At 35.0% G+C, this 22,026-nt stretch overlaps 1 long non-coding RNA gene and 1 other non-coding gene across 2 annotated transcripts; one reads left to right on the top strand and one right to left on the bottom strand.

The window, feature by feature from the left end:
• Positions 1 to 5,784: 5,784 nt before the first annotated feature.
• LOC131170525 (uncharacterized) lies at positions 5,785 to 8,009 on the top strand. The gene is made up of 2 exons (XR_009141283.1): positions 5,785 to 5,998; positions 7,679 to 8,009. It is a non-coding gene; the product is annotated as an uncharacterized LOC131170525 (long non-coding RNA).
• A 1,536-nt stretch (positions 8,010 to 9,545) lies between these two features.
• LOC131178062 (small nucleolar RNA R71) lies at positions 9,546 to 9,652 on the bottom strand. The gene has a single exon (XR_009147192.1). It is a non-coding gene; the product is annotated as a small nucleolar RNA R71 (small nucleolar RNA).
• Between the last annotated feature and the right edge of the window lie 12,374 nt (positions 9,653 to 22,026).

Raw genomic sequence — 22,026 nt, 5'->3', positions numbered from 1 at the left:
AACCATTTCTGACGCCTTTGTCAACAGTCTACTGAGCACATTGTGCTTGGTGCCCTTGTCACAACCATTGCCCTCCACTTCAGTTTTATTCCAGGACATCACAGACTACGCTTTGTCACTAGAATATCGAGAATTGATCAAACTATTTACATATCCATGGGGATATGTAAGAAGGTGGGTAACAAATGCTACTTGGTGGATGCTGAAGGGAACGCCATCCCTCGGAGAGACGAAGCAAGAGAGGGACCTAGTGAGACTTCAAAACAAGGCCAAGAGTGGATGTTCAAAGAGTCCCCCATCTGAGTACCTCCATACACACCACCACCGATAGATCCGGTCCTTGCATACCTGTAGTGCATGTAAACCACAATATACGGTAGGATGCAAGCTATCGAGGACAGCCTCCACACAACAAGCTGGACATGTTAATGGACAAGCTAGATGAGGAGGAAGAGGAGCCAGGATCACCATCATCATCATCAGAGGCTTTTTAAAGATAGGACTATAGGATAGAATCTTTATTGTAATATCTTACATGCCTTAATTCTATACTACAATCATAGGTATCTTTTATTTGCTTTATGTTCAAAAATTTTCCATGCTTAATAAATAATATGCTTCATTATAATCTTTATACATTTTATCTGATTTTGTATATTATGTTAACATTGAGGACAATGTTTGGTTTGAGTTTGGGGGGAATACAATTGCATTTGCATACCATTAGATGCACATCATTGTATTGTTTAAATTCAGCTACATTATTCTTGTGTATTAAAATTTTTGAGAATTTTTGAAAAATTATGAACTTTAAATTGTGAAACTTAGCACTATAACCAAATTCTAGGAAGCTAATAACTGGACTCCACGGGATAGAGGAATGAACGTATCTAGATAGGCAAAAAGGGATTATAACATGTTGTTTGTGAAGAAACTAATCTCTCTAATGGAACTAGACTAGTTAAACCTCTTCATAACTATTAATTTATCACATTGAACTTGCAAAACTGGGAGAAAATTTTTGAGATACAAGCAAACCTAAAAATATCTCACCAACTCTAGAACATGTCTCTTGGACTTATCGAGGCGAAATCCTAGCATAGGCTTGACGAAGAAATGATTAAGGCATTCCTTGACATAGCCTCACTAAGCCTTAGCCACCCTTAATTAAAATGTATAACCCTTGTAGCCAACTTGAAGCCTATGTTTACCCTTTAAAATTTATTGATTACCTATGTTATTTACCGAGCCCCTAGCCTAAACACCTACCATACCCTTTTGAGGAAGTAAAATGCATAAAGAAAATGGAGAGAGGAATGTAGAACTCAAGAAAGAATGCGAGTGTACAATTGAAATTCAAAGAAAAATCTGCCTTTCCAACCCAGCAAAAGCAATGAGTTTGGGGGAGAGAATAAAAGGAAAAAAGAGAAAAAGTCCCAAGACAAGTATCATGGAAGCATGCTTGGCACTATAAAAAGCCAAAAGCCCTTCCTCTCCATGCAAAATATGTAGAAATGAAACTTAGTATACTTGGATTTTATGCATACCAATATGCTATTCTCATATTTGCATTCCCTAAAAACCTTTCATTGGCAACCAAGTCATTATCCCTCTAGCCCCATTACAATCCTTTTAATGACCTTTTGATCTTTTGAAAAGTGCATGCTATATTAGTGGAGATAGAAAAAATGAGATATGGCTATGGAGTTGGAATTGAATTACTTCATCACAATCACTCACAAAAAAGGCAAATTTTGGGAGAGTAAGCGTTTCTCAAATCTATCCCCGATAAAACATGTTATTTGTGGCTTATTAATGATTTTGTATAGAGGAATAATTAGTCAAAACATCATGAAAAGAGGTGAAGTTCTAAACAGGCAGCTATTAGAACCCTTATGCTTTGAAAGAGGGAAATTGGAATGAAGGTTGGAGGAGTTCAATTCTATGCTTATCAAATTGTTGGTTATATTCCTAAGTATCCCCTGAAAGGTGTTTTAAAACAAAGTTTTGTTTTGCTTGAGGACAAGTAAAAGTTTGAGTTTGGGGGTATTTGATACACTCGAATTGTATATATGTTTTTAAGCGCATTTGCATACTATTCCATAGCATTTAGGCAAGTGTTTTCATGCATAATAGTTAATTTCATTAGTTTTAGTAATTTCTATTTTAAAGCCCTTAATTCCATATTTTTTGCATCATTTCAGGTGTTTGGGTGAAGCCCCAGATGTATAGGAGTGCAAAGGAAAGCTTGGAGGAGTCAAGAGACAGAGAATTGTTAGTAGTATGCCCTAGAGCATATCATTTAGTATTTATCTTGTACATGTTTTTATCAATAAAAGACATTTCCACTTTTCCATTTACATAATATATTTATGTGTAATAGAAAAGGTCCATTGATATTTTGTTAGAAATTCTATTCTTAAGTTGTTAAGAATATGAGTGACAGTATTTCTAGTACAAAGTATCATAAATAGGTTCACAATCGAGGATACTTCACAATAAGGACATGACTTATCCAGAAAGATTATATTCATGTTTGTTCCCAAGTTATTTATATGAGATATAAATAAGATGGAATGGTGAGTTTCATGCCATATGACAAACATGATTGGCACTTATACATGATAAGTAGGTCGAACCTATGACACTTATGACAAGCACATGGAGTTTACTCTTGTCAATGTATTGTCATAAATCATATAAATGCATATAATCTTTAGACTTGAGATAGCACAGTTATCTTGTATATAGGTGATTTGAGTTTGATACTGCTTTCATACTTGTACTGTGTATAGGTATATGGGTATGTGTTGGCTCCTACTAGTTATATATGGAGGTAGGTGTTGATCAAGATGAATCTATTCCTCTAAGTAAATAGGGATAAAATCCTATGTTCATTTAATTGTTCTTAATGTTTCGAGTTCCTGGCCAGGACAGATAAATTTGATCATAAAAGAGTTTCTGATGAGAAAATCTTTTTAATCAAGAACTGGAATTAAAAGAGAACATAATATTCATAGCAAATGGGGTTTGACATAAACCATGACTCCAGCTTGAGTTGGGATTTTGTAACAGAAAGATTCTAGTGCATGGTAACATATGATTATAGGTTCATTTAAGGTAAACCTTATTACTAATTGGGTGGCCATGGCATGCTATGCTAGGTGTTAACCATGGTCTATGAGGTGTATAAAATGGTTTAGAGAAATCATTTATGGTTAGAAAGAGTTCAGATGATATTAAGAGTTGATATCATATCTCATTGCCAATTAGTGATGAGCCTAGTAAGTCACACACATACACAAGTAACCACCAAGTTAAATATGATTTAAATAATTAATTAAAGAGTTTAATTGATTACTTAAATAGGTTTGGTTTGCAATTAGATTGCAAAGTTCCTAGCATGACTTGAAACCAAATCTAGATTATTGAATGTATAGTATAAGTTAAATTTATATTTAAAGTGTTTAAATATGAATTTAATTAATGAGAAAATAATTAATAAAGATTAATTAATTGATTTATATTTGATATAAATTGATTAGAAGAAGAGAAATAATTATTTTGGGTTGAGAACTCAAAATTAAGACACAGGGGCATTTTGGTCATTTCACAGGGTGACATGTGGCACCATGAGATGGTGACACATGGCACTATACATAAGCTTGCCAAATGTCTTTTAATCATGTAAGATGATTAAAATTAACATTAAATTTTGGTTTGACACTTGGCACAATGTGATTGGGTCAATTAAACCTAGAGCCAATCAGAAGGTGACATGTGGCAAGGATTTTAAGTGGTGACCTAGCTATATAAGTGTTGTTATGAAAAGAAAAATAATAACCAGCTGCTGCCTACCTTTGTGCCGCCACCCTTGAGGCTCCCATTCTCTCTTCTTATTCATCTCTCATCACTTCCAAGAGATTAGCAAACAATCTCTTGAATTAAAAATATTAGAAATTGTTTCTAGTGTCCTGTTACATCTTTAATCTCTTAAAAGGCAAAACTTGATTTTCTAATTAAAAGAAAAAGCTTTAGAAGCTGTTCAAGGGCTGCCATAGGTGATCTTGGTGTGGACAAGTTAGAGGCACAACATCTGGTGTCCTAAAGATGCATCTCGAAGGTGCCAAACACACTACAGTGCATTAAGAGGTTAGTGCACTTGTTCTTGATCTAATCTAAGATTCTAAAATTAATCTGATTAATTCTAAAATCTTAAATGGCAAATACAGATCCAAAGACATATTAAAAGAGTTTTAATATGTTGTTTATCATTGAAATCAAATAGATAAAAATGAATCTTGCATGATGCATGTGACCTTAGGTAAAAAATTTTGAATTCAATGACATAAACTTGTGTTTTTCATGCTTCCGCTCCATCAAGAATTGCTGCTAATACAATGTACACAGTCGTGTAAACCAAATCCCAGACCCATATAACTCTTTGCCAGAAGAAAACTAAGAGAATTGATGAGAAACACAAGTACATGGGTCGTGTAAGTAGACCCATGTAATCTGCAGGGACCTGTGTAAGTCTCTGCTGGAGCAAGCTTGAAGAACCTTATGGGAACAATAGTAAATAGCCTGTGTAACCAGGCCCGTGTAGTTAGCATAGACCCGTGTAGCTTTCTGTGCCAAAACAAGATTACGTGATTCTCCTCCAGCAAGTTACAAGGCCCTATACCACGGGACCCGTGTAGTGACACATGGGCCGTGTACTATGCTGTAGCCAGTTTCATAACTCAAATTCTTCTCTTGCTTTTTCATTAAAAATAAGACTCCTAAAGCCTGCTGGACTAGAAATGACCTAGCCCTAGAGCGACCAATATAAATAGAAAAGAAAACATGAGGAAAAAGGGGGAGGACTATCATTATCGAAGATCGTCATCGGGACTGCTGTTGGGGGCTACTGTTATCAGACTCTGCATCAATACCAAAAGAGGTTTTCCAGCTGAAGCTTCACAAGATTAAAGCTGAAAACTATATTCGGTTCCTTCGTTTCATCTCCCTAGATAAATTTCTATTGCTTTATTTCTTTTACATGATTTTCTTTTTACTGTTTTTTATCTTATATCATGATGTTTGTTGAACTCACCATGAGTGAGTAGTTTTCTTATTCTGGATACGGGAGAGTATGTAACATCCTCACTTTAGCTAGTCCGTACAGTCTACTGTTCCGGTGATCGGTGTCGGTCCGGACAGCTAGAATGTATGGAAAAATATTTAAACTAAAGTGAGGGACTATAATTAACTCAAATATTAATAAGAAAAATTTAGCAAAAATTTTAGAAATAAAATACAACCAAGTTAAATGAGCCGGTGCCCGAGCGATGGGTAACCTAGTGAGAAGTTGCGGTTCTCGCAACTAGGAGCCCTAGACCCGGGGGAAAAATTATAAAATAATTTTTGGGACTCCAGAGAAGGGTTATTGAGGTTCTTATGGCATTAGAATGCCAAGAAAATATTTAGAAAAATTTTTCAATCGGTACAGACAATTTTAGCCCGTTAAGCCAAACGGAGGGCATTTTAGTCATTTCGCCTTCAGAGGTGATTTTTGGCCGACTTGTCCAGTTAATTAAATAATTATTATGACATAAAATGTGAATAAATATTACTAAAAGTTGAATTGAAAATGAGTAGAAAAGAAAAGAAAAAAAAAATGAATTAAATGGGAATTTATGACATCACATGATGTCATTAGTGTGCCTTCACCCATTCAAGTGTTGACACATGGCATAAATAAGTTTAAAAAGACAAAATGGGCTGAAAAATGAGAGAAAGAAATCAGATTTCCATTTCCTCTTCTTCCTTGCCGTAAACCAATTTTCCCTAACCTCCATGGACAAGCTTTTTCAAGCTTGATTTTCCCTAGCTTCCACACCATAAAAGCCCTAGTTGTCTTCACAAAAAATTCACCCCACACCTTGAGGAAGCTTTGGGCAGAAAAATCTTGAAGAAAAATTAAAGTTTTGGTTGGCTTGGATTTGAGCTAAAAGAGGTTAGTGACCAAAACCTTAAATTTAAATTCAATTCCATGTTTAAGCATTATATTTGTGATTAAATGACAAAGAAACTTGATGAAAGACATTGGTATGCCATCCCTTATTTTTGGCAGCCATGGTTAGGGTTTGATGGTGCTGAGTTTAATGAAATTAAAAGGGTATTGGGGCTGCCCACAATGTGTATTTGCTAAGTAGATTGAAGAAATAAAGTGAAAATGCAAGTTTGATAATGTTGAGTTAGGGTTTGGAGGGGGGAAAAATGAGACTTTGATCTTGTGATGATAGAAGTAGGTTTTAATGGTCAATTAGTGACCATTTGGTTTGGTTTGAACCAGAAATGAAGTGAATTGGGTTGTGGGATTTGAGGTTGGAGTGGCTGCCTTGGGTGACCTGCAGGTGTGGCTGTGAGTCCAGCCTGTTTGGACAGCCATAACTTGAATTGTAGAGGTTCAATTGGTGTTTGGCCAATTGGACATAAAACTGGACACATAATGGCACAACTTTGATGAAGAAACCATGCCCAGAAAACCAAACCAACTTGACCAAAAGCTTGCCCTAATTCGGGTGACCTGCACTCTGCCTGGGCAAAATGACCAAATGAACAGTGTTTGGTCATTTGGCCATAACTCAATGTAGAAAGGTCTAATTAACCTGAAATTTTACCAGAAACAAGGTGACATATAGACCAACAACTTTCATGAAGAAACCTGACCCAAATTATGATCATAACCTAGTCAAATTGCCAACCAAACTTGAGACACCAAATCTGGCAGAATCAGTTTTGCCCAGAATTTTGGAATCTGCCCAATCCGGCCAGTTATGGTGTTTAGGCCATAACTTGAGCTACAAAACTCCAAATGTAGTGATTCAAAAAAAGAAATTCATCTAGATAAAATAAGGAACAACTTTCATGTTGATCACTTTTCCAAAATACCACTGCAAAGGTGACTAATGGAACAGTAAAGTTAAAGCATGAAAACTGAAAATTTTGTCTAATTATCATTAAGCTTAGAGATGGTGTTGGCAACCAATACCAACAAGTTTAAAATGTAAAATGTGGTATGTTGATGATATTTAACCTAATTTACCTATTGTCAATGCAAAAGTCAACATTTTGGTTGACTAATGAAATGAATAGTAATCATTAAAATTTCAATTTCAAAGAATTACACAAATTAAAAGTGTTAAATGCCCTAGTAGTCCTAATGTGATTGGTTTGGATAGGTTGGCATGCCAATAGGGTTCTGTTAGCGATCGCATATGGCTTCATGTCGTTTTGTATTTCATGGCATCCCATGCCATTCTGTAACATAATAGCCTTTGGCTATGATAGTGAGTTGTTATACTTGGGTTTAACCCCCGATAATTATTACAGCTTATTAGCTGTTCTGTTGCACACCGGGAGACACAATGTGACCGATGGTGTGATGGTCCGAGGTACTTAGTACCCTGTGCCAGTTTACCCGTTTATCCAGTCAACTAGTATAGGTTACTCGGGCAGTGTTAATAAATCTTACTCAACTTTAATCGAATAATATTGCAATAAATATTTGAAATTTAGTCCACCCAAAAATGTAAACCTACATTCTGCATATTTTATTATATTATATTTTATTCTATTTTATATTGTCACCACTAAGCAGAATTGCTTAGCGCGTCGCTTTTGCCACGCGCAGGTACTGGAGATTTAGCTGGGGAGTCCAGCAGACCGCATACTGGGTGAGCCATCATATCTGCACTCAGAGTTCAGAGTCACCTCACATTGCAGTGCATTTGGTAGGACATTAGGCCATCTGGGATATTTTGATATTTTGTTATTTTGTATTTTGTAAACTTTTGTTATGTACATTATAAACTCATGTACTTATATTTTTGCTGTAATTATCTATGAACTGTGTTCAGAATTAAATATGAGTATTTCTCATTGAACTTGGTGAATATGAGTTGAATGTAAATTTTGGAATACTGAATTGATTTGAGAAATGATTGAGATTGAGATTGTAATTATATTGGGAGTGTTTTTAAACAAAGTGTAAGAACTGTTTTCCAAAATATAGCCGGCACTCTGCCTGATTTTCTATAAAATTTGCGGTAAATATAGATTTTTTTCAAAAATTGTAAATAAATAAATAAAAAGGGATAAATTGAAATTAAAACATGAATTGATGTTCCGACACACTGAGTGACATAACTTGCTCGGCTACACTGTAGACGGGTAAGGGGTGTCACAGAGTAGCTCTTGTAATTATTATTATTGATGAACACTAAGTTTTATTTATTGGATTTGAGATTCGTTTCTTGATTTAATTTCTTGTGATCTTAATGCATGCTATGTGCTGGTACCCACTTAACCATGATTGTGGATGTTAATTGAAGGACTGAAAGGTGAAGATTAACATTAGAAAATCAAGATCTTGAACCTAGGAATTCTGACCTAGACATAGGCTGATACCTTTGTGGAACCCCAAAATTGGTCAAAAATCTTAAAGGATTTTAATTAATTTAATCGCCACGAAAGTAGGGTTTGAGTTAATTAAGATACACCCTAGATGCCTTGAGAGAGGATTTAAGATAGCTTAGGATTGATTTCCATCAAGGAAAATGACCCTCAATCCAGTAAATAAACTAGATAACATCCCTGGTAAGATTCAAGTGTGAAATCCTAATTCCATAATTGTTCCAAGATAGATAATTCGTTTTAAGTTTACCATCCTAGTGTTTAAAGTTAACAAACTTCATTCCCTAATTATTTGATAGCCTAGACAGTCAAAACTTCTATGTAGATTGGTACTTGCTAAACAAAGTCCTCATGGAAATGATACTCTACTCATCACTTTATTACTTGTTAGCGATCCGAGCACTTGCGGTAGTTGCAAAATAGCGAAATAAGTTTTTGGCGCCATTGCCGGGGACTTTGGCTTTAGTAGTATCAAGCGATAGGCAATTTAGCTGATTTAGGCAATTATACTTATTATTTAATTTTATTTTGCTGGTTATATTTCTTTTCTTTCTCTCAGGTACCCGATCTGGTATGTGACTAGAAAAAATCCAAAAGAAATTTTGGACTGTGATTCGGAGATAGGCAAAACTCTGAAAGCCATTAGGAGAGAAAAGAGACATCAAGAGCACAGTCAAGAAGATCCTGAACTTCCAACCATGGCCGACGATAATGACAGACCAAGACTCTTAAGAGATTATGGAGCTCCATCTGTCCAAGGATTCCACCCTAGTGTCACTAGACCCACAGTGGAAGCCAACAACATTGAATTAAAACCAGCATAGCTCCAAATGATTCAATAAACCCAGTTTGCAGGCTCACCAACAGAAGACCCACAATATCACCTCCAGTGCTTTCGTGCCCTATGTGACACATTCAAGATTAATGGAGTGTCTGATCAAGCAATAAGACTCAGAGCATTCTGATTCTCCCTTCGAGACAGAGCATGGAAGTGCTTACTTTCTTAACCAGCTGGAATATTCGCTACTTAGGAAAACCTATCTCAAGCTTTTCTAGCAAGGTATTTTCCACCTGCAAAGACGGCAAAACTGAGGCTTGAAATCAACACTTTCAGACAAAAGGAAGGAGAATCACTCTATGACACATGGGAAAGGTATAAAGACCTATAGAGAGAATGTCCACACCATGGCATAGAAAATTGGTTATTAGGGTAAAATTTCTATAATGGGTTACTACCCTCCACAAGGAGCACAGTTGATTCAGCTACAGAGGGTGATCTAATGGAGAAAACAGTACCACAAGCACTTGAACTTCTAGAAAGGGTTGCATACCATAATTATGAATGGTCGAATGAAAGAGGAAATGCAAGGAAAACTGTAGGGATCCTAGACGTAGACGCCCTAAGCATGACAAATGCTCGGTTTGATTAGCTCACAAGGAAACTCGAAAGAATGTAAGTCAATGCAGTTGGTACAAACAATCAACATGAGGACAGCTATGGAGGAGGATACATGAGTTCAGATTACAGCAATTTAAATGAACCCTCCTCAGAACAAATGAACTATGTGAATAATGGAGGAAACTTCAACCAGAGGCAACCAAACAATCCATATTCAAATACTTACAATCCTAGATGGAGGAACCACCTAAATTTCTCATGGTCCAATTAGCAGAACCAGCCAATAAACAAGCAACAAGGGTATAAACCACCAATACCCCCTGAATTTCAGAACAGAGGTCACAACAAGGGTATAAACCACCACTACCTCTCCAGCCTCAACAACCTGAACTAAAAATGACTATGGAAACCATGATGGAAGGATTCCTAACAGCTCAACAATAACAAACTGAATTGATTAAATAGCTGACTTCTAGAATGGACAAACTTGCTACTCATAACAAGATGCTAGAGAATCAAATCGCTCAACAAGCAAGTTCTTCAAGTAAGGCTGCTGGCAAATTGCCTAGACAACCTTAAATGAACCTAAGGGAGCATTGTAAGGTAGTTACACTGAGGAGTGGGAAAACTCTAGTACAACCAGAGGTAGAACCAACAGAGGAAACCATAAAAAAATCTGAAGGCCAAGCAGAGAAAAAAGAGGAAGAAGCTAAGAAAGATCAGGAAGAGGAAGCAAGGAAGACAAAAAAATTACCAGAGCCATACCAGCCTCCCCTACCTTTTCCTTAGAGATTCAAAAAGCCAAATTGGATAAGCAGTTTGGGAACTTTTTGGAAGTTTTACAGAAACTTTACATCAATATCCTCTTCACTGAAACACTTTTTCAAATGCCATCTTATGCCAAATTCCTTAAGGAAATTCTATTAAAGAAAAGAAAGCTAGATAACTATAGAACAGTAGCTCTAATAGAGGAATGCAGTGCCATTCTGCAAAACAAACTGCCTCCAAAGTTGAAAGATCCAGGAAGCTTCTCCATTCCTTACCTCATCAGCAACAAGAAAATAGACAAGGCCCTCTGCGATCTTCGGGCAAGCGTTAGTTTAATGCCTTTATCAATATGCAAAAAGCTGGAGATCGGAGAACTAAAGCCCACAACGATCTCATTGCAATTGGCTGATCAATCTATTAAATATCCTGTGGGTATACTTGAGAACATTCCTTACAAAGTGGGCAAATTCTTCATTCCAGTGGACTTTATTATTCTTGAGATTAAAGAAGATGTACAAATTCCTATCATCTTGGGAAGACCATTCTTGGCAACTGCCGGAGCCATCATAGACGTAAAAAATGGTCGACTAACTCTCAAGGTAGGAGAAGAAGAAGTGGAGTTCAACTTGTTCGACACAATGAAGCACAAATTTGAACCTGTTGAATGCTTTAAAGTTGACATAATTGATGAACAAGTTAAAGAAGAATATCATAAGACCCATCTTAAAGATCCTCTTGAAGCATGTATTTTGCATAGCCACACAGTAGATGATGAACATATAGAAATTGCAGCCTGTGCACAATAGTTAGTAGCTCATCCATCCCTACTCTTAGCTAAGGCTTCTGAAATGGAGAAGTTGAAGAAGGAATAGACCAAAGGTAAGCTCCAGGAAAATGCCAAACAGGTAGAGCTTAAACCTCTCCCCTCCTCACTAAGGTATGTATTTTTGGACTCAAATTCTAAATATTCTATTATAATCAATGCTAGCCTGTCTAAGCTAGAACAAGAAAAATTTTTAAGGGAACTTAGGATCCATAGAAAAGTCATAGGGTTTAAAATAGAGAATTGAGAAATTTGAGCCAATTTATGCATGTTAGAGCACCCTCAAATTTTTGGTAGCAATGATGTAGGTTAGGGTTATGTGAAATTTCAATTAAATTCATGTTATTAGTGATGAGTTTGATAAGTATATCCAACTTAGCATATCAATTTGCGTATGTGAGAGTGAATTGGAACTTTGGAAATTAGGGTTGACGCAAAAATTAGGGTTTTGCAAATTTGATGGTGAATTTATGTTCTAATGGTCAATTAGTGACCATTTGATAAAGTTGGACCATAAAATGACGTTTATTGTGACATTGGATTGTGAATTAGTATGCTGCCCGTTTGTGGCAGAAATCCTAAACTTGAGTCCAATATGTTTAGGTAGTCCTAACTTGACTTGTGTAGCTTTAATTGATACAAGGCCAATTGGAGGTGAAACTAGGGGCATAATGCCACATTTTTTATGAAGAGACCCTGCCTAGAAATGTCACATCTTACCCTTCTGTAAGGCATAACATGATTCCGTAGAATACCTAATGAATTACCGAACTTCACCTACCGATAACTCATTAAGTACCCTACAAGGGATTTTAAAACCATTTTCTTACTTTTTGAAAGTGGTGAGCATTTTAGTAGGAATAAAAAACATTTAATTGAAGTTTCAAAACTAGTAAAAATGTTTGTCCATTTTTATTTGTCCGTAAATTTTGGAAAAATTTCGGCAGAGTGCCGTCTATATTTTGAGAAAACAGTTCTTCAAAAACTTGTAAATAGCACTTTCAATATTTGTTTTCACAACTCCCAACCACCAAAATAACTTAGTTCATCATAATGCAATCCAAGTCCACAATTCAATCAAAATTTGTCATTTCAAAATATCTCATCAATTCATTCACATTGCATTTAATATTTAATTTACAATACATATCTTAATTTACAAAAAGAAAATCCAACAATACTATATTACAATTTACTGTACAACTGCTCAAGTTTACATTAATACATATGACATTACAATATTTACATCAAAATAACTACAAGGGTATAAATAAATATCCATACCAAAAAGGTCAATGTAGTCCTTTATCTCAATAGCAGCTCGCTCTGCTGCTTTCTCCTTGCCTTTATCTGCGACAGCAAAATAAGCTATCGCTGAGTATAAAAATACTCAGTGGTGCATAATAAAAATTCAAAATGCAGTACATAAAACATTCATTGATAAATCACAATTTAAATATTTCACAATCACATTGCACATATTATCAAAACTCATTATAGCACAATTTTGGTTAAATAATTTAATAAACATAGTGTTGCCAATTCATACACAATTTAAGCCATGACACAAAATTTCCGATCAATACCGCGTTGTACACCATGACAAAGCAATCTACAACCCCACTAATCGAAATCAATGAGGGAGGTGGCTAGTTAGCTAATGAGTACTCATTCGATCTATAACCTCAACTGGTAAGCCAGAGAGGGAGGAAAATAAACAATCTCAATCCCATAGATGGAAGAGGAATAATTTGATACTATCATGCTAAGTGTGAATACAAAATCAATTCAAAACAAAGTACTCAAATAATTTAGAAAAGATTCCAAACAATTTCCAAAGTCATTTTTGCAGTCACAAAATGGCAACACAATTTATAAATAATACAACGTTTCCATAAAGCATAACAAGTCAAATTTTAACTTAGAAAATAATTACATAATTTATTGTGCACAAACCTGACGTGAGTCACCTCTAAGCCTTGACTCAGTCCCTTAGATTTTTCGGGTCTTTTTCAGCTAAAACACACAATTGACAGTGTTTCAGTATCTTATCTCACAATAAATCCGACAATTAAATTCATATATGCTCAATTCTATCCTTAATATGCTTAAACTTACGTTCTTAGAAATTTTTATGAGGTTACTATTCAAGTCAAAATATTGACTTTCTTATGCTTAAAAGGTATGAGAAATCCAACTATATCCACATACCATATTTTGATTACCAATTTTATTGGTTTTGGTTGTTTTCTCAATTCTTAAGTCTTTTAGGCACAAATTTCAAAATTTCAATTTTAGTGTCCTATTTTGCACTATTCCATTGGTCATGTTGCTGTGAAAATTTGGCTAAATTTTCTCCATAGAAGTTGTTCCTTATTGTCTTAACTTTATTTCTCTTTTTAAATCACTCCATTTGGAGTTTTTTAGCCTAAGTTATAGCCATTTGAATATGACTGGCCGGATTTAGTTTTACACAGAATTCTGGGCATTCATTGGATAAAGGCAGTTTTCGTAGGTTGATTGCAAGTGGCTTTTCAAATAGATTATGGTCAAAATTTGGGTTTATTTTCTCCATGAAAGTTATAGGGCTATGTCTCAGCTTTCTACTGGTAAAATTTTAGGTCATTTGGACATTCCTAGACCAAGTTATGGTCATTTACGTAACTACTGTTCATTTGGTCATTTTTGTATAGGTCAGTTTGCCAATTCCGGATTTGGCCTAATTGTTGACTAAGTTATGGTCACTTTCTGGGTATGATTCCTGAATGAAAAATGTGCCATTTTGTGTCTAGTTTCATTCTCAATTAGCCTCACACCAATTGGGTTGGTAAATTTTCAGTTTTGATCCCTGAAAAGGACCTAGGTCATGCTGACTGTAGATTAACCCTCTCCAATCTGAATTGGAACTTAGTTCCTGTTAGTAGTATGCCCTAGAGCATATCATTTAGTATGTATCTTGTACATATTTTTAATAATAAAAGGCATTTCCACTTTTCCGTTTACATAATATATTTATGTGTAATAGAAAAGGTCCATTGATATTTTGTTAGAAATATTATTCTTAAGTTGTTAAGAATATGAGAGACAATATTTCTAGCACAAAGTATCATAAATAGGTTCACAATCGAGGATACTTCATAATAAGGACATGACTTATCCAGAAAGATTGTATTCATGTTTGTTCCCAAGTTATTTATATGAGATATAAATAAGATGGAATGGTGAGTCTCATGCCATATAACAAACATGATAGGCACTTATAAATGATAAGTAGGCCGAACCAGTGACACTTATGACAAGCACATGGAGTTTACTCTTGTCAATGTTTTGTCATAAATCATATCAGTGCATATAATCTTTAGACCTGAGATAGCACAGTTATCTTGTATATAGGTAGTTTGAGTTTGATACTGCTTTCATACTTGTACTATGTATGGGTATATGGGCATGTGTTGGCTCCTGCTAGTTATATATGGAGGTAGGTGTTGATCAAGAAGGAATCTGTTCCTCTAAGTAAATAGAGATAAAATCCTATGTTCATTTAATTGTTCTTGATGTTTCAAGTTCCTGGCCAGGACAGATAGATTTATTCAGAAAAGAGTTTCTGATGAGAAAATCTTTTTAATCAAGAACTTGAATTAAAAGAGAACATAATATTCATAGCAAATGGAGTTTGACATAAACCATGACTCCATATTGAGTTGGGATTTTGTAACAGAGAGATTCTAGTGCATGGTAACATATGATTATAGGTTCATTTAAGGTAAACCTTATTACTAATTGGGTGGCCATGGCATGCTATGCTAGGTGTTAACCATGGTCTATGAGGTTCATAAAATGATTTAGAGAAATCATTTATGGTAAGAAAGAGTTCTGATGATATTAAGAGTTGATATCATGTCTCATTGCCAATTAGTGATGAGCCTAGTAAGTCACACACATACACAAGTTATCACCTATTTAAATATGATTTAATTAATTAATTGAAGAGTTTAATTGATTAATTAAATAGATTTGGTTTGCAATTAAATTGCAAAGTCCCTAGCATGACTTGAAACCAAATCTAGATTATTGGATGTGTAGTATAAATTAAATTTATATTTAAAGTGTTTAAATATGAATTTAATTGATGAGAAATTAATTAATAGAGATTAATTAATTAATTTATATTTGATATAAATTAATTAGAAGAAGAAAATAATTATTTTGGGTTAAGAACTCAAAATTAAGACACAGGGGCATTTTGGTCATTTCACAGTGTGACACGTGGCACCATGAGATGGTGACACATGGCATAACACATAAGCTTGCCAAATGTTTTTAATCATGTAAGATGATTAAAATCAAGATTAAATATAGGTTTGACACTTGGCACAATGTGATTGGGTCACTTAAACCTAGAGCTAATCAAAAGGTGACATGTGGCTAGGGTTTAATGTGTTAACCTAGCTATTTAAGTGTGGTTATGAAAAGAAAACATAACCAGCAGCCTCTCCTCTCATATGTCACGCCACTTTGAGCCTCTCCAGCTATTTCTCTTCATCTCTCATCAATTCAAAGAGATTAGCCATCAATCTCTTGAATTAAGAACACTAGAAATTGTTTCTAGTGTCCTGTTTACATCTCTAATCTCTTAAAAGGCAGAACTTGAATTTCTAATTAATAGAAAAGGCTTTAGAAGCTGTTCAAGGGCTGCCATAGGTGTTCTTGGTGTGGACAAGCTAGAGGGACAACATTTGGTGTCCTGAAGACGAATCTCAAAGGCGCATACTGCAAAGCACATCAAGAGGTTAGTGTAATCGTTCTTGATTTAATCTAGGGTTCTAAAATTAATCTGATTAATTTTAAAATCTTAAATGGCAAATACAGATCCAAAACATATTAAAAGAGTTTTAATATGTTGTTTATCATTGAAATCAAATAGATAAAAATAAATCTTGCATGGTGCATGTGACCCTAGGTGAAATTTTTTGAATTCAATGGTATAATCTTGTGTTTTTCACGCTTCCGTTCCTTCAATTGGTATCAGAGCCACTATATTTGCCATTTAGATTGTTGATTATATAATTTAATTGTGTGTATGATCATGAGATCAAGAGATTATTGCTGGTTGCAAAGCAAGGTGTGGCGTCACACATGGTGAAGCCACCAATGGTGGCGGCAACAATGGTTCCATGGGTGATTCAAGGTTTGGCTTTTAATTCTGCAATTGTTGTATGATCTAAGGCTATTCTTTGACTAATTAAAGTGTTTAATTAGTTGTTTTAATCACACAATTAAATTATGATTCAAATCAGAATTTTAAAAAATATTTGAATGTGATTCAAATCTGAATTTTAAAAGTTATTTGAATGTGATTCAAATCTGAATTTTTAAAGTTGTTTGAATCATATTTAAATCTGATTTTTTAAAATTGATTCAATAAAATTCAGATCTAATTTTTTAAAAAATATTTGAATGTGATTCAAATATGATTTTTTAAAAAATATTTGAATGTGATTCAAATCTGAATTTTTGAAGTTGTTTGAATGTGATTCAAATCTGAATTTTTAAATTTGTTTGAATGAGATTCAAATCTGAATTTTTAAATTTATTTGAATCATATTCAAATCTGGATTTTTAAGTTGAATATGAGATATTCAATTTAATTTAAGTATGTATGTTTTATTTAATTGTTAAATAGTGATATGCATGATGGATGATCATGGACTATAAAAGACCAATGTGATTGGATTTATTTCTTTTATGTTTCTTTGGGAATGTAAATTAATTAATTTATTTTAATTTATTTTGGGCATGTATTATTAAGTTTGTAATATTTTTGGGTTGTAATTTCATTTATTTAAGTTCTTGTAAATTCGCCTTGGTATGCCAAGGATTACTATGTAATATTGGATTGTAAGAAGTTCAAGGAGGTCAAGAGCATTGGTGGGACCAAAGGAGGAATTCAAGATCAAGTGTTGATTATGTACTCCTTCAGCAACTCTTGTAAAATGAATGAATGAAATGCACCTAGGAATGCCCTGATTCAATTCTTGGTGGCTCAATTGAATCCCTTAGAAAGTCCATGATCATACCATATTTATCGCTTATCCATGAATGCATGAGATGTATGGGAATGTATGCAATTATATGATATATGCATGCTAAATGGATAATGTGCAAAGTGAGACCTTAATAGTAATTAGGATGGCTATAAAATCTTCCAAACAAATGATTAAGTTGGAAATGGTATAATTAAAGTAATTATAACATAAGCCCTCCATTGGGGCAATTATTTTAAGAAATTTTAAATAGTTGCATGAGATGCAATTAATTTAAGAGATTTTCTTAAGAATAATTGTTAAGCATGAGATGTTGTAAATATGTAAATGGTTTGGTGGCCAATATTGGATGTACTGAGGACATTAAAATTATTTGCATAATTATCGCTCAATTGGATCAACTTAACTAATGCAAGATAAGTCAATATTGGATGTACCTGAGATTTTGAGTATTAGGGGCTAGCAAAAGGATTGAACCTCACATGAGATGTGATGGGCAAGGAGTTGCTCACTTATAGTTTATTGTAATTCCAATAATGGATGTACCTGAGGATGATCAATAGAATTATAAGAATTCAATCACCCACTAGAAATCCATCCAACTAGGATTTCCGTTTTCTACTTTGGAAGTGTAGGATTCGCTAAGTTAGTGGGAGGACCAATTTGATTAAAAGACCATAATCATTTTGGTTAATTACATGATACATTTACTAATTAATCTGGTTATTTACTGCAGTTAATTTTCTCGATAAAATGAGCACAAAACAACCACCATCATCCAATATCCTTGCAAGCATACTTGATCACAACAAAGTTGACAGACCTAACTGCCTAATTGGCTAAGAAATTTGAAACTTGTCTGAACCTTGAACATATAGGATATGTTCTAGATTCAAATGTTCTGGTCCCTTACCTCCAGAGGCCACACAAGAGGAACATGATACTTTGGACAAGTGGAAGGAGCATGATATGAGAGCTAAGTGTTACATGCTTGCTTCTATGAGTAATGAGTTACAGAAGCAACATGAGAACATGCAGAGTGCGAGTGAGATCCTCCTTCACCTACAAGAGTTGTATGGTGAGCACAGCAGGAATGCTAGGTATGAGATATCTAGGCAGCTGTTCCGCATGAAGATCTCTGAGGGACAGAATGTTGGGGATCATGTCCACAAGATGATTCGGCTGATTGAGCAGTTGGAACATCTTGACTTCAACATGGATTTCCAACTACAAACGGATTTGATCCTTCATCCCTTCCGAGTCTTTTGGGAATTTTGTGATAAATTTCCATATGACTAAACAGAATGCACCTTAGTGAATTACTCAACATGCTGGTTATTGCCCAAAAGAATATGCCAGCAATAAAGGAAAAGAGGTAGCTTTGTTACATCTTCTTCTGGAAAGTCCAACAAGAAGAAGGGCAACAAGAAAAGAAACCTCGATTCCCGGTCCTTCCAAGAAAATAGCTAAACAGAAAAGGAAGACTAAAGCTGATAAAGGCAAAGGAAAGTGTCTCCACTGCCAACAGGAAAGTGTTTCCATTACCAACAGGAAAGTGTTTCCATTGTCAGTAAGAAAGTGTTTCCACTGGCCAGAGTATAGCAATCTAAATGAATGCAATGCCATGGTGAAAACCAACTCAAGTTCAAAATATATTTGGCACTTAAGGTTATGTCATGTTGCAGAAGATAGGATTGCAAAATTAGAGAAAAATGGGGATTTTATCCTCATTGGGTTCTGAGCCTACTCCAACTTGTGAATCTTGCCTTCAAGGCAAATGACTAGATCACCCTTTGTTGGACAAGGGCTAAGAGTCAAAAATATTTTGGAGCTAATACATAGTGATGTATGTGGTCCATTTAAAAAATGGCTAGAGGGGGCTTTCATTATTTTATTACCTTTACTGATGATAAATCAAGGTTTGGGTATTTGTATTTGATGAAATACAAACATGAATCTTTTGAAAAGTTCAAAGAATTTAAATCTGAAGTAGAAAATCAAACAGAAAGAGTATTAAAGCTCTTCGATCGATCGTGGAGGTGAATATTTGAGTAATCGAATTTGATGAATACTTGAGAGAGCATGGCATTGTTTCTCACCGACTCTCCAGAACGCCACAAATGAATGGTGTATCTGAAGGAGAAATCGTACCCTATTGGATATGGTACGTAGTATGATGAGCTATACCGATATGCCAATCTCCTTTGGGGATTTGCATTAGAATCACTTTATATATTCGAATAGGATTCCATCAAAATCAGTTTCTTCCACACCTTATGAGATATGGCATGGAAGAAAACCAAGTCTTAAGCATGTTAAGATTTAGGGTTGTCCAGCTTATATCAAAAAGCTGAACACTGATAAATTGGAGACCAGATCAGAAAAAGGTCGATTTGTTGGATATTCAAAAGATAGTTTTGGATATTATTTTATTTGCCTACTTCACAAAAGTTGTGATAAGTAGAGATGCCACATTTCTTGAACAACAATTTGTCCAAGAAGGAGGCAAAGGAAGGCAAATAGAGTTAGAATTGGAGAATTCGACCAACCAATGCATCGATGGATATAGATCCATCTAGTCAACCTATACCCATTGATGAAACATCTACACTGCTCCTCGTAGAACAACTGGGTATCTCACCCACCGGTGAGATATGGTTTTCTTCATGAAGAAGAACAAGAGTTGTCTACTCATGAAGAAGTAGATCATGGAGATGATCCACTTACCTATGAAGAAGCTATATCAGATATAGACTCTTCAAAATGGATTGATGCTATGAAATCTGAGATTGATTCCATGTATAAGAATCAAGTTTGGGATCTTGTTGACCCACCTGAAGGTATTATACCTATAGGGAACAAATGGGTTTTCAAGAAGAAAATTGGTTCTAATGGAAAGGTAGAGACCTATAAGGCAAGGCTAGTAGCGAAAGGGTTTCGCCAAAGGCAAGGAATAGACTATGAGGAGACTTTCTCGCCTGTTGCCATGCTTAAAACAATTAGGATTTTATTAGCAATAGCTGCATACTATGATTATGAGATTTGGCAGATGGATGTCAAAACAGCTTTTCTCAATGGATACATTGAAGAAAACATTTTCATGGAACAACCTAAGGGATTTGAATCCCAAGATGGTTCCAAGGTATGCAAGCTAAAGCGATCCATTTATGGGTTGAAACAAGCTTCGAGGAGTTGGAACATCCATTTTGATGAAGCCATTAAATCCTTTGGTTTTATCAAAAATGAGGATGAGCCATGTGTATATAAGAAGGTTAGTGACAGTGCTATCACTTTCCTTGTCTTATATGTGGATGACATACTGTTGATAGGTAATGACACAGGTATGTTGACGACTATAAATGTATGGTTGTCAAATACATTCTCCATGAAAGACTTAGGGGAGGCAACCTATATTCTTGGGATTCGCATCTATAGAGATAGAGCGAAAAGAATAATTGATTTATCCCAAAGTCTATACTTGGAAAAGGTGTTAAAGAGGTTTAACATGCTTGATTCCAAGAGAGGATTGTTACCAGTGAGACATGGTATCCATCTTTCTAAAGAGATGTCTCCAAAGACACCTGAAGAAAGAGATAAGATGGCCAGGATTCCATATGCTTCGGCTATTGGAAGTTTAATGTATGCAATGTTGTGTACTAGGCCGGATATCGCATATCTCGTTAGTTTGACTAGCGGTATCAATCCAATCCGTGTTTGGAACATCTGGATAGTCACAAGAATATCCTTAAGTACTTGAGAAGAACTAAGGATTTATTCTTGATTTATGGAGGTGGAGACTTGCAATTGGATGGTTATACTGATTCTGATTTCCAATCAGATATCGATGATAGAAAGTCTACCTCTGGATATGTGTTCATTTGTAATGGAGGTGCGATCGGTTGGAAGAGTTCCAAACAGAGCACGATCGCAGATTCCACTCATCGAGGTCGAGTATATTCTCGCATCGATGTCGCAAAAGAAGTCGCTTTGGATAAAGAAGTTCGTGATGTAACTTACAGTAGTTCCTTCCATTGAGTCAGCTTCCACTACATCGTGACAATAATGGAGCAGCCATACAAAGCTAAGGAACTAAGGTCTCACCCAAAATCCAAACACATAGAAAGGCATTATCACATTATCGAGATATAGTTGGGCAAGGCGATATAGTCATGCAGAAATAACATCACCTGAAAAATTCAGTGATCCATTCACTAAGCCTTTGTCATAAGCTCGCTTAGACCGACATCTTGAGAAGATGGGTCTAAGATATTATAATGAATGGCTCTAGTGCTAGTGGGAGATTGTTAGTAGTATGCCCTAGAGCATATCATTTAGTATGTATCTTGTACATATTTTTAATAATAAAAGGCATTTCCACTTTTCCGTTTACATAATATATTTATGTGTAATAGAAAAGGTCCATTGATATTTTGTTAGAAATATTATTCTTAAGTTGTTAAGAATATGAGAGATAATATTTCTAGCACAAAGTATCATAAATAGGTTCACAATCGAGGATACTTCATAATAAG

Source organism: Hevea brasiliensis, chromosome 2 (assembly GCF_030052815.1).
Source record: "Hevea brasiliensis isolate MT/VB/25A 57/8 chromosome 2, ASM3005281v1, whole genome shotgun sequence".
Lineage (NCBI taxonomy): Eukaryota > Viridiplantae > Streptophyta > Magnoliopsida > Malpighiales > Euphorbiaceae > Hevea > Hevea brasiliensis.
The sequence above is the reverse complement of the archived record's forward strand: the minus strand, read 5'-3'. Positions and strand labels throughout refer to the sequence as shown.